Genomic DNA, 11,290 nt, shown 5'->3' on the forward strand with positions numbered 1-11,290 from the left:
CAGCTACTCGGGAGGCTGAGGCAGGAGAATGGCGTAAACCCAGGAGGCGGGGCTTGCAGTGAGCTGAGATCTGGCCATTGCACTCCAGCCTGGGCAGCAGAGCGAGACTCTGTCTCAAAAAAAAAAAAGAAATAACTGAAGATACTACATGGTATCATAAAAATTAGAATGGGAATCACGCTTGAGGAATTCAAAGAATGAAAAGAAAGCTACCAACTCATAAGATAAAAGTCCAAATGGCCATTAGCTGGCCAGGAATCCTGTACTATAGTTTTTAAAACAAAATTTTTAAGTAGGAAAAAACAAAACAAAAGCAACTGAGGTACTGCATAAGCCATCAGTGACAAAAATTTTAAAATATACTGTTTACCCAAATAGCATTAAAACACAAAAGAAGGCTACCACAGAGTCTAAAACAAAGAAGGCTTTTATTTGATGTCCCCTCCTAGGAGTTCTTGAAAACTATGAATGCCATGAGAAAAATGTCTAAGTGTTGAGATCTCCAGGTACAAATCAGGTTGAGTTATAGGATTTCTCAGGTTACTCATATTAGAACAGGATGAAGACACAATAAAACAGTTGAATCTCACAAACATAACACTGAGCAAAAAAGGCCAAACACAAAAACAATACATAGTGTATAAATCCTAGGCTCAAAAGCAAATAATTCTATGATACTAGACATCAAAAGCGGTTTCTCTTGGTGGGGGGGTGGCACCTAGGGACCATTAATGACCGGAATAAACACAGAAGTTTTTGGAGTTCTGACAGTGTTCCTCTTAGTGACGGTTACACCAGTGTGTTCACACTGAAAATCCACTGAGGTGCACATTTATGAGAACTTTCTACGTGTACTAGACTTTAATTGCATTTACCTTTATTTAAAAAGAAGGAAAAAGAGATTTCTCCTTAAGAAAAGACACATTGGCCAGGTACAGTGGCTCACGCCTGTAATCTCAGCACTTTGGGAGGCCGAGGTGGGCGGATCACTTGAGGTCAGGAGTTCAAGACCAGTCTCGCCAACATGGCGAAACCCTATCTCTACGAAAAATACAAAAATGAGCCGGGCATAGTGGTGCATGTCTGTAGTCCCAGCTACTCAGGAGGCTAAGTCAGGAGAATTGCTTGAAATCAGGAGGCAGAGGTTGCAGTGAGCCAAGATCATGCCACTGCACTCTAGCCTGGGCGACAGAGTAAGACTCGGTCTCAAAAAAAACACCATAAAAATCTACATACGGTGAAGAAAGTTCACGTAAGAATTACAGGTTTGGGGTGGGGAGTGGAGAGTTAATATACAGAAGTATTACATCCCCAATAATCTATGGAAATAAAAAAAGTAAATAAAAAAGATAAAAGTATTACAAAGTTCTTCAAGGGCTATCAGTGGATAAATCTCACACACACCCCTTTGCCAGGAGAAATAATCTTGGTAGTTCCCTCTATAATAGAGCCAAGCCACCTAAAAGCATTATTTCGTTTTATTTATGAAACACATCAATCTGCTTTCCAATGGGAAAGTGTGTAACAATGGCAGGATCTATTTTCCTTGAACTTCCGACCAATTAAAAAAAAACTTTAAAAACTAGTAAGGAGGAGGCTGGGCGCGGTGGCTCAAGCCTGTAATCCCAGCACTTTGGGAGGCCGAGACAGGCGGATCACGAGGTCAGGAGATCGAGACCATCCTGGCGAACACTGTGAAACCCCGTCTCTACTAAAAAATACAAAATCTAGCCGGGCGAGGTGGCGGGCGCCTGTAGTCCTAGCTACTCGGGAGGCTGAGGCAGGAGAATGGCGGGAACCCGGGAGGCGGAGCTTGCAGTGAGCTGAGATCCCGCCACTGCACTCCAGCCCCGGCGACTGACTGAGACTCCGTCTCAAAAAAAAAAATAAATAAAATAAAAAACTAGTAAGGAGGGTAAATAGTGCCAGAATATAATTAGCAACTCTATTTCCTGGATCATTTCAGTGACATTTTGAAAAAGCAACTCATCTCTCATGGGGCAGCAGAATTTCAATAGCAAAAAAGGTGTAAGTTAGTTCCAATCCCTTTAAATCTCACCATAACCCAAGATAGAAGGAAATTACATCACATTGAATTGTTCATCTTCAATTCTCTGTAGGTGTTCTTTAAGCACAGGACACACTTTTTTTTTTTTTTCAAATATTTATTGTTTTTTCACACTCAGAGTTACTTAATCTGGCTTTTCTTACTAGCATTATTGTAACCAGAAAAATCTGTGAACAAAAAACATTAAAGCCATTTAATAAAATTAACAGCTTTGCAGCCATCACAATTTCAAAATGTAAACATAAATACCTTTTTTCAATTATTTTGAGATCACAAATTATTTCATAACAGAAAAAAAAAGGCATCATAGTAAACAGTAAGCATTTTCAGTATTAAAAACGCTCTCTTTGACATAGATACCTTCCTAAAGCTTACTTGAATGTCTTGTGTTATTAAATTTCAGTACATGTATCATATTGCTATCTCAACATCTGAAGAAGAAAGTTACTGTGATTCTGTAACCCAAGTGCTACAGCTTTAAATGAAAAATTTTAATATATTAGAGGTATATGATATCAAGTTGTATACTACTGTTTAACACTCTAAGCATACATCCTAAACTTAATTTTAGAAGTTAATTTCTCTAATTCCCCAAAATCTGCCAAAGTAGTTTTTCTCCTTACAGTTTGTTGTTGGGGTTTTTTTGACACAGGGTCTCACTGTGTCACCCAGGCTGGAGTGTAGGGGGGCAATCTGGGCTCACTGTAGCCTCAACCTTTTGGGGTCAAGTGATCCTTCCACCTCATCCTCCCCAGTAGCTGAAAGTACAGGCACAAGCCACCATACCAGGCTAATTTTGTGTATTTTTTGTAGAGACGAGGTCACACTACGTTGCCCAGGCTGGTGTCGAACTCCTGGGCTGAAGCAATCCTCCCACTTCAGTTTCCCAAAGTGTTGGGATTACAGGCATGAGCCACTGTGGCCAGCATAGTACTTTTAAGTAGTTTCATATTTTATCTCTGTTCAAGAAGGGGGAAATTTTCATTGAATGCAACTAAATTATGTGGCATGGAAAAATCTTATTTCAAATTTTGGCTGACAAGAAAAGGAATTATAAAACATTGTTTTGTTAAAAAATAAGCTTTATTATTCTCAACTTACAGTAATCTTAAAAATAAATAAGGAAACAACCACCACAATAAGAAAGCCAAGGCAAAATATATTAAACGTATCATAGAATCATCTAAAAACAATATGAATGTTTTTAAGGATTGGGATAAAAATAAACAATTTAAAATAAAAATGATTAAAATGTAAAAATGAAGCATAACAAAGAAATGAGAAAAATTTAAAAATTAAATAAAGCATTATTTAAACGAGTTGAGAAAATTACCAATGTGGAGGAAAATATTTAAATTCTCATTTCACACCAATGCCAGATGAGGTAAAAACTTAAATTTATTTAAATCTAACTTAGAAAAACTAAACAAACAGAATTAAACCAATATTGTTTATTACAGTTCTAAAAAGGGAGGAATTTCATAAAATCAGTAGAACAAAATTTTATCAAGATGTTTGGGCTGGGCACGGTGGCTTACCCCTGTAATCCCAGCACTTTGGCAGACCGAGGCAGCAGATCACCTCAGGTTCCAGACCAGCCTGACCAACAAGGCGAAACCCCATCTCTACAAAAATACAAAAATTAGCTGGGCATGGTAGTATGCATCTGTAGTCCCAGCTACTCAGGAGGCTGAGGCAGGAGAATCACTTGAACCTGGGGGATAGAGGCTGCAGTGAGCCGAGATGGTGCCACTGCACTGCAGCCTGTGCAACAGAGCAAGACGCCATCTCAAAACAAACAAACAAAAAGATGTTTGACTGCAATAATGTGAAAATCTATTTATCTTCAAAGATCACAAGATAAATACATCTATAAACATGCTTCACCTCAGTAATTAAAGAACTAAAGCACAATATGTCATACATCCCCATTAAACCTTTATAAAAAATGTTAAGTGTTGATGAGTAAAGGGTAACAACCACTCGAAAGAGAATGCAAATTTATCCCTTTTCATTAATATTGTGCAGTATGTTTTAAGAGCCTTTAACATGTACCTAAAAAATCAGTTCTGGCAATACACGAGAGAGATAATACTATATACAAGAAACGTGTATAAACATGTTCTTCGCATGGGGGGTAACATATGTTCACTGCACAGAATATTTTACAATCATTTATAATGATAGTTATTAAGATGCATTGTGAGAATGGGAAAGTGTTACCTAACAGTAGGTTAAAAAGCAGGACATCAAACTAAATGCTTTTACCCACAAACATGTAAAAAATATACATTAAAATAATGGAAGCAACATATCAAAATTCTAATAATAATTCTATTAATTCCCAAGATCTAATTCCTCAAGCCAGCTTTCAAAATCATTAAAATACATACACACACCTTATACACAAGTCAAAGACTATCTACTTTACCACTAATGCAAGCATAAGGTTTAAATTAACATACTAAATTAGACAGAGAAGGCCAGCAATGCAACGAAGAAAACTCACTACAAAAACCTGGCACCTTAGGACACTTAGGCTAATAGACTCAATACCAGGATTCAAAACTATACAACTGAATCATATGCATAGGTCATTTACTAATTCTAATTATCTGCTTTACTATTTTCTTCATTAGCAAATGTGCTAATCTTTAGGCAACTGGTTGTTCATTACTGATATCAAATATTAAATATAACAGAGTCTTGTTTGGGAGTTTCCTTGAAATATTAAGTAGAAAGATAAATAGGTTAAAATAATAAAATAAAACAAAGGAAGTTCCACACACAATAGTACCATTTTTATTTGGTATCATCTGATAAGGAGAGATCTACAAGTAAATTTTCCAGAAAACTGAAACGTAACATTTAATTAACAGAGTTTTGAAAATGTTTACTTTTATAGCAATCTCAAAAGACACCAATTTCTTACTTCCTTAAACATAATACACAGAATAAAGGTTTATTATGAAAGTCATCATTGTCACGCATCAACTTACTAGGATGCTCTAATCAACTTACTAGGATGCTCTATGATACTGTCATTCCTTCAGAAGTGAATGACTATAGGAGTGTATGTCTTTATGTAATGGCCTTAAAACACTATTCTACCATAGTTCCACCTACTTTTTAATAGTTCTTCCTTTTCCCCTGAAGATGTTATTTCAGCTGCCAATGTCCCTAACTCCAATGGCCAACACTGAAGATTTTTATCTGTGGACTACTTCCAATTAGTTGTTTCCTAATAAAGGCTAATGGCTTATTATACTTGGTTGGAGTCATTTTGAAGGCTTACAGATTTTTTCATGTCCAGGATTTCTGCTATGTTTCAAATGGCTGAGGTCATTAGCAATAAATGTCAGTTGAATCACTGACTCTATCTTACAAATATACCGGAGTTCCAAAAACAACAGTAATAATAATACCTGAATAGTTTGATTAATCACAAAGTGATAGCCTCCTCAGGGCAAGTTACTCACTCACTCCTCTCTAATAAGACAAAAATTACCTACATAAATGAGAAAGATCAGCTGAAAAGAAAAACAGAAAAAGTGAAAAGCAAAGGGTCAAACAAAATAATCAAGTCAAGACTTTGGACTTTGGGAAATATTTACTGAGAGTGGTTTTCAGAGTACAATTATAGTAGTTATCAGAGCATTAACAACAGAAATTTGCACCAGAGTATACACCAAATCTCTAGTAAATACTACTATAGAAATGAAACTCTTCTAGCAACTATTCCTTGTAGGCAACTCCAAACTGAATTTTCATATGAAATTTAGGTGTTTTTATTTTATTTTTGACCCATGGTCCCACTCTGTTGCCCAGGGTGGAGTGCAATGGTGCAATCACAGTTCACTGCAGTCTCAACCTTCTGGGCTCAAGCGATCCTCCGATCTCAGCCTCCCAAGTAGCTGGTACTACAGGCATGCACTACCGCGCCCAGTTTTGTTTTTGTTTTGGTAGAAACGTGGTCTGACTATGTTGTTGCTGGTCTCAAGCAATCCTCCCACCTCAGCCTCCCAAAGTGCTGGTATTACAGGCGTGAGCCACCCAGCCAGCTTAAGGTAACTTAAAGTTACAGGTTTGTGGAAACTGGCATGGTGTCAGACCTTAAGGAAAAAATTCAAGTGAGAACAAATCAGTATTATCATATTATCACTGTTACTAATTTCCTCTGATCACTGAAGTTCATTAGCTCTCATCATTTATATGACTGTAATAATTGAGAAAAGTGAAAATTAAATTTCTTGGTTATTTAAATTTTACTCAAGCAAAAACAAACCATGTAAAAACACATTTTTCCTCTTCCTTGGATTTTTCTCAGTATATTTCTACCAAGTACAAATAATTTCGTGTCTGTAAAAGACTGGTAATTCCCAAGACCCACCACTGAAAAGTTTATAAAACAAAAGTCCTAAGAATAAGGAACATATATTATTTCATAGATCAGATGTACGTTGACTATTAAAGGTCGAGTTACCAAGCTAAATTTATGCAGACACCTTTGCAAAGGCCATTGTAGAACTGTGACCTTCAAACTCATTGTCACTTTCACAATTTTCTACTTCTAAAAATAATAATAAAATGTACTTAACAAATGTTATTTAACAGAATAGCTTTATCCAAAGTAAAGAATTCACAAGGTTTCAATTAAATATCACCTTAAGCTGCTGATTTTATGACAGGAAATATCTAGCAATTCTGTGAATGGACCCAGAACTGTCTTAAAAAAATAGGAGGAGAAAGTTGCCTCAAATAATGACTCGGCTGTCCTCCAACTATTACGAGCCTAACTATTCTTGGACCATGGCTCTCGACTCACTGTCAACCTTCTACATTCCTCTTTTCTCCCCAACTTGTCCAATTCCATTTCAACATCAACCTCTACACTCCCAACATCCCCTTTTCCTCTTTCCAACATCATATCTCTCAACGCTCACTTCTATTCCTCAACATTTCTACTTGCACTGTTACAACAAAAAACCACATTGCCCAAAGAGTGGACACTTTTCTTGTGTGACTGGTCTGATAAATATTATTACTGGTAGGTTTAAGGGGGAAATTACAAAAACAACACTTACAAAATGATAGCCACTTAGCAACTTCAAGTATATATACCTTTGTTTGTATGAACTACTGATATGTCAACCACTCTCCAATTGAGATCACTAAATTGCAGGGTCAGAACTACCATTTTAATCATACTGATAAACTTTTAAAACGTCTGAAAAACTCCTATATAGTTAGGTTACAGTTTAGAATATATAATATATAAAGTTAAATATGTAACAAACATTAAACATAAAAATATAAAACTCAAGTGATAAAACATTAATTTATTTAAATAGTTTTACATGTACTTTCTGTGCAAAGCTACCAAGCACAATAAATCAACTGTACTGCAAAAATAAGTCATTTGTGATATTTCCACAAGGTTATACTACCAAAAAAATCAGTACAAACAAAAAAATCTGCTTTTTATCTAAGTATGCATACATGAGTCTTGACAAACAAGCACATACCACTAAACAAAAATTTTATTTGGCTAAAAAATGTTTACTGATTGCCAATGTTGTGTTGATACACCATTAAAACAACACTTTCTCCCCTTCATTTAAGAAACAAAAACTAAACTAAAACATGGAAATATCTGGAATGATACAGAGCAACCACAAAGGCTGGTTACAGAGATTTAAGACTCAGGAATGGAACTTTGTGGTACCTTGAAATAAGTACTGTGTTACTCTATACTATATACTTCTGTATGACATGCAGGAAAAAAAAAAAACTTCTGCAGTTTTAAAAAACAAACTATGAATGAATTAACTAGTCATTTGATTCGTTTTGTAATTAACTCCCCACTCCCTATTTAGTTCTGCAACTACTTAAAATAAAAATCCAAACACTACTTAAGAATACGAAAAAACAAAGGTATATTGTAAATTGATTTCTGAGACATTAGGGAATTGGAGAGAAATATTAAATTGATTTCAAACTTATTTAAGAAAAATAAAGCTCAAACTCTGATACCAAAGTTTGAGTTTGCTCTTTACTAAAAAGTCGACCTGAGGCCTGGCGCGGTGGCTCACGCCTGTACAGTGCTGTAATCCCAGCACTTTGGGAGGCTGAGGGAGGTGGATCACTTGGGGTCAGGAGTTTGAGACTAGCCTGCCAACACGGTGAAACCCCGTCTCTACTAAAAATACAAAAATTAGCCGGGCGTGGTGAAGCGCGACTGTAAACCCAGCTACTCGCTACTCGAGAGGCTGAGGCAGGAGAATCGCTTGAACCCGGGAGGCGGAGGTTGCAATGAGCCGAGATCGCCCCACTGCACTTCAGCCTAGGCAACAAGAGCGAGACTCCGTCTCAAAAAAATAAAAATTCACATGAAACAGTCTGTTACCCTAAATATGTAACGTAACCATCCCTAAACATCAAAGATGGCAACGTCAGTAACACAGTGGTAATTAAAACCCTACCGATAACTGAGTTAATAGGCACGTACAAAATGATTGAAAGCAGGATTTTCTTCTGACCTTAGGTGCTATCAGAGACATAATGGGCCCTCCAAATACTGCCAAAAGTTACTGAAAATACGAAGTCAGGGTGATGAGCAAATGACACCCAGAGAAAAGAGATGGAGTTCTGTTTCAGGAGACTGGAGACAGGTACTGCAGCAGAAAACGCGACAAAATAGTTAACAGGTCTGGAATACTTTAGAAAATGGCAACAAGGGAAAAACTGACAACAACGTTTTAAAGTAAGAGGAACGGTATCCAATGGAATCATCAGGTCTGCACGAGCAGGGCTCCGGACTTCCAGTGAGTGGGACAGGGTGGAACTATCACTGCGTGGGGAGAAGGACCCGGCTGAGGGGTGCATATGCTTTTGCAGGTGGCGGAGCGCCCGCAGGGGGATGGGGAGGGCAGCGTTGCCTCAATGGGGTTACTGTATTCCCTTCAAGACTATAGGAAGCTGATACAGCACGTATCCCGGCACCAAGAGGCACTCGCCCTGGGCCCCTCCCTAACGACTTGCCTTGTAGAAAGAGTTGCGGGTCCCAGGTCCCCGGAACCCAAGGCTCCGCCATCCAGGACAACTGCTCTGCCAACGAGGTCCCGCGAGAATCGAGAGACCTCGCGATACAAACACACTAGCATCTCGCGAGCTTCCTCTAACATGGCGGTACAGAAAAAAATCAGTATTTCGGAACTTAAAAAGCACTTCACTAACAGAGTAGTGAACATTTAAAACACTGTGTACGAAGTCTTTTCCGCTTCATATGTCTCCTCCTTTCCCCTTGTACAGAAGAAAAGCGGCAATCTTAAAAACTTCCGATTACCACGGTTATACTACACAAACACAGCGCAACGCGCTGCCTCAGCCGGCCTCCCTGTCACGTGGAAACAGATTTTCGGCGTGCCCATCACGTGGGCTGCCACTGAGCGAGCGCGCGCCCGACGCCCTCCCAGGAGCCCTCCCCGCCCCCCTTTCGCCCGCGCACACGTGCGCGCGCACCCCCGCCCCACGTGGGGGCTTCGCCGTCACAGCCGTCGCAGTCGTCGCCTCCAGCCCACCCCCTCCCAGTACTTGGCTCCAAATCCGGGTCCCAAGCCGATCGTTTGCCATCCCCATTCCCTCCCCCTTCATTCTCCCTCCCCCATGTCTGGCCCTCACCACGTGCCCCGAGCTCCTGCTCACCTTTCACGCGGGGTCGGACGCCACGGGCCACTTGGGGAGGCGCCGCCGCCTTGGCCGCTCTCCGCCCCCGCCACGGCACTTGCTCGGGTGGCCACCGCTGCAGGAAGCTCGATAGCGGCGCCGCGGCGCTTCCAGGTGGGTCCCCGCCTCCAGCTCCTGCCACTTCCCGCAGCACCAGCGGCTCCTTCCGGTCCCCTCCTTTCTCCTCCTCGTTGGGACGGGCGGGCGGCGGCGGCGGCGGCGACTGCGACTGCTGCTGCTGTTGCTGCTGCTGCTGCTGCTGCAGGCGCGCTCACTACACCGCCTGCTGGTAACCGCGGCCCGTGCAGCGCCCGCGGGTCGGGGGCTGCCGAGGCCCTTCCCGGCCCATCCCTGCCCCTGGGCGAAGGTTGGTCTTCCGAGAGTGGGTTGCAGTCCATCCCTTGCAATTGTCCAACCTGGCCCTAGCAGAGGAAAAGCGTCCTCGTAGCTCCGCCGTTGGAAATCGGCTTCATCCTACCCTTTGTGGCTTCCTGAGAGATTTGTAAACCCCACCTCCCTTAGCACTGTGGTCCCAAGCCAGGAGAACATCCATATGTGTATTTATGATGATGCTTCTGCCTCTCCTCGTTCACCTCTGGCTTTCTAGCTGGTACCACACCACGCAAACTCGAACCACTTCGGGCCTTTGCGCTTGCTGATTTCTCCGGCAGAACATTTCCTCCAGATTTTTTTTAACTCGTCGATGTTCGATGCATATTTCAGATCCCTTCTCAGAGGGCTGCCCAGACCACTGTATCCAAAAAAGTACACCTGCACCATTGCTGTAACTCTTTACCTGCTTTTATTTCTTCATAACAGTTACAACTTCCAGACCTTATTTATGTGTCAGTATCCTCACCACCAAGAATGTAAGATTTTTAAAAGCAGGGAGTTAGTAAACTATTTTGCTCATTACTGTATCCCCAGAATTGTGCCTGGCACAAAGCAGTGCTCAGTAATATCAAAACAGATCTACCAACTATATTGAGCATGTAGGAAAATGAAGCCCAACACACATTAATGAAGATAAACAACATCATTTATGAGCTGTGGAAAACCAGCTAAACCTCCTTCCCTGGCTATAAAGATTATGTTCCAAAAATATAAAATCCAGTGGTAGAAGCCATTAACCGGCGCTCTTCTTTGACAGTTGTCCAGTACTGCTTCATTACTTTTGTTTTCCTTTGGAACATTATTTTTTTTTAAGGCAAGTGAATACATGTTGTGCCTTCTTTTATGTTGCTAAGAAAAGTTATTAAATGGTTTAAATGGTGTTTTGTATTTTAGCTTTGAGTTCAATTCAAAGTAACATCTACTTCAAGAAAAATGGTTACATGTTTTTATATTAATTAACACATCAAGTATTTATTGAACATACCAGTGTTTCTGGGTGGCAGTATGTCAAAAAAAAAAGGGGGGGGTGGGCACGGTGGCTCACGCCTGTAATCCCACCACTTTGGGAGGCCGAGATGGGCAGATCACCTGAGGTGTCAGGAG

General features: G+C 40.3%; 1 protein-coding gene across 2 annotated transcripts in view; it reads right to left on the minus strand.

The window, feature by feature from the left end:
- Positions 1-9,938, minus strand: part of ZZZ3 (zinc finger, ZZ-type containing 3) — a 132,341-nt gene extending 122,403 nt beyond the window's left edge. Inside the window, exon 1 of one of the 2 annotated variants that reach the window (XM_011953158.1) lies at positions 9,773-9,938. The gene's annotated coding sequence lies outside the window, so the exon portion shown is untranslated. Of the gene's footprint in view, positions 1-9,109; positions 9,200-9,772 lie in introns of those variants that run through there. The other variant, XM_011953159.1, reaches the window with a different exon arrangement.
- Between the last annotated feature and the right edge of the window lie 1,352 nt (positions 9,939-11,290).

The sequence above is a fragment of the Colobus angolensis genome, unplaced genomic scaffold, assembly GCF_000951035.1.
Source record: "Colobus angolensis palliatus isolate OR3802 unplaced genomic scaffold, Cang.pa_1.0 Scaffold359, whole genome shotgun sequence".
Classification (NCBI taxonomy): domain Eukaryota; kingdom Metazoa; phylum Chordata; class Mammalia; order Primates; family Cercopithecidae; genus Colobus; species Colobus angolensis.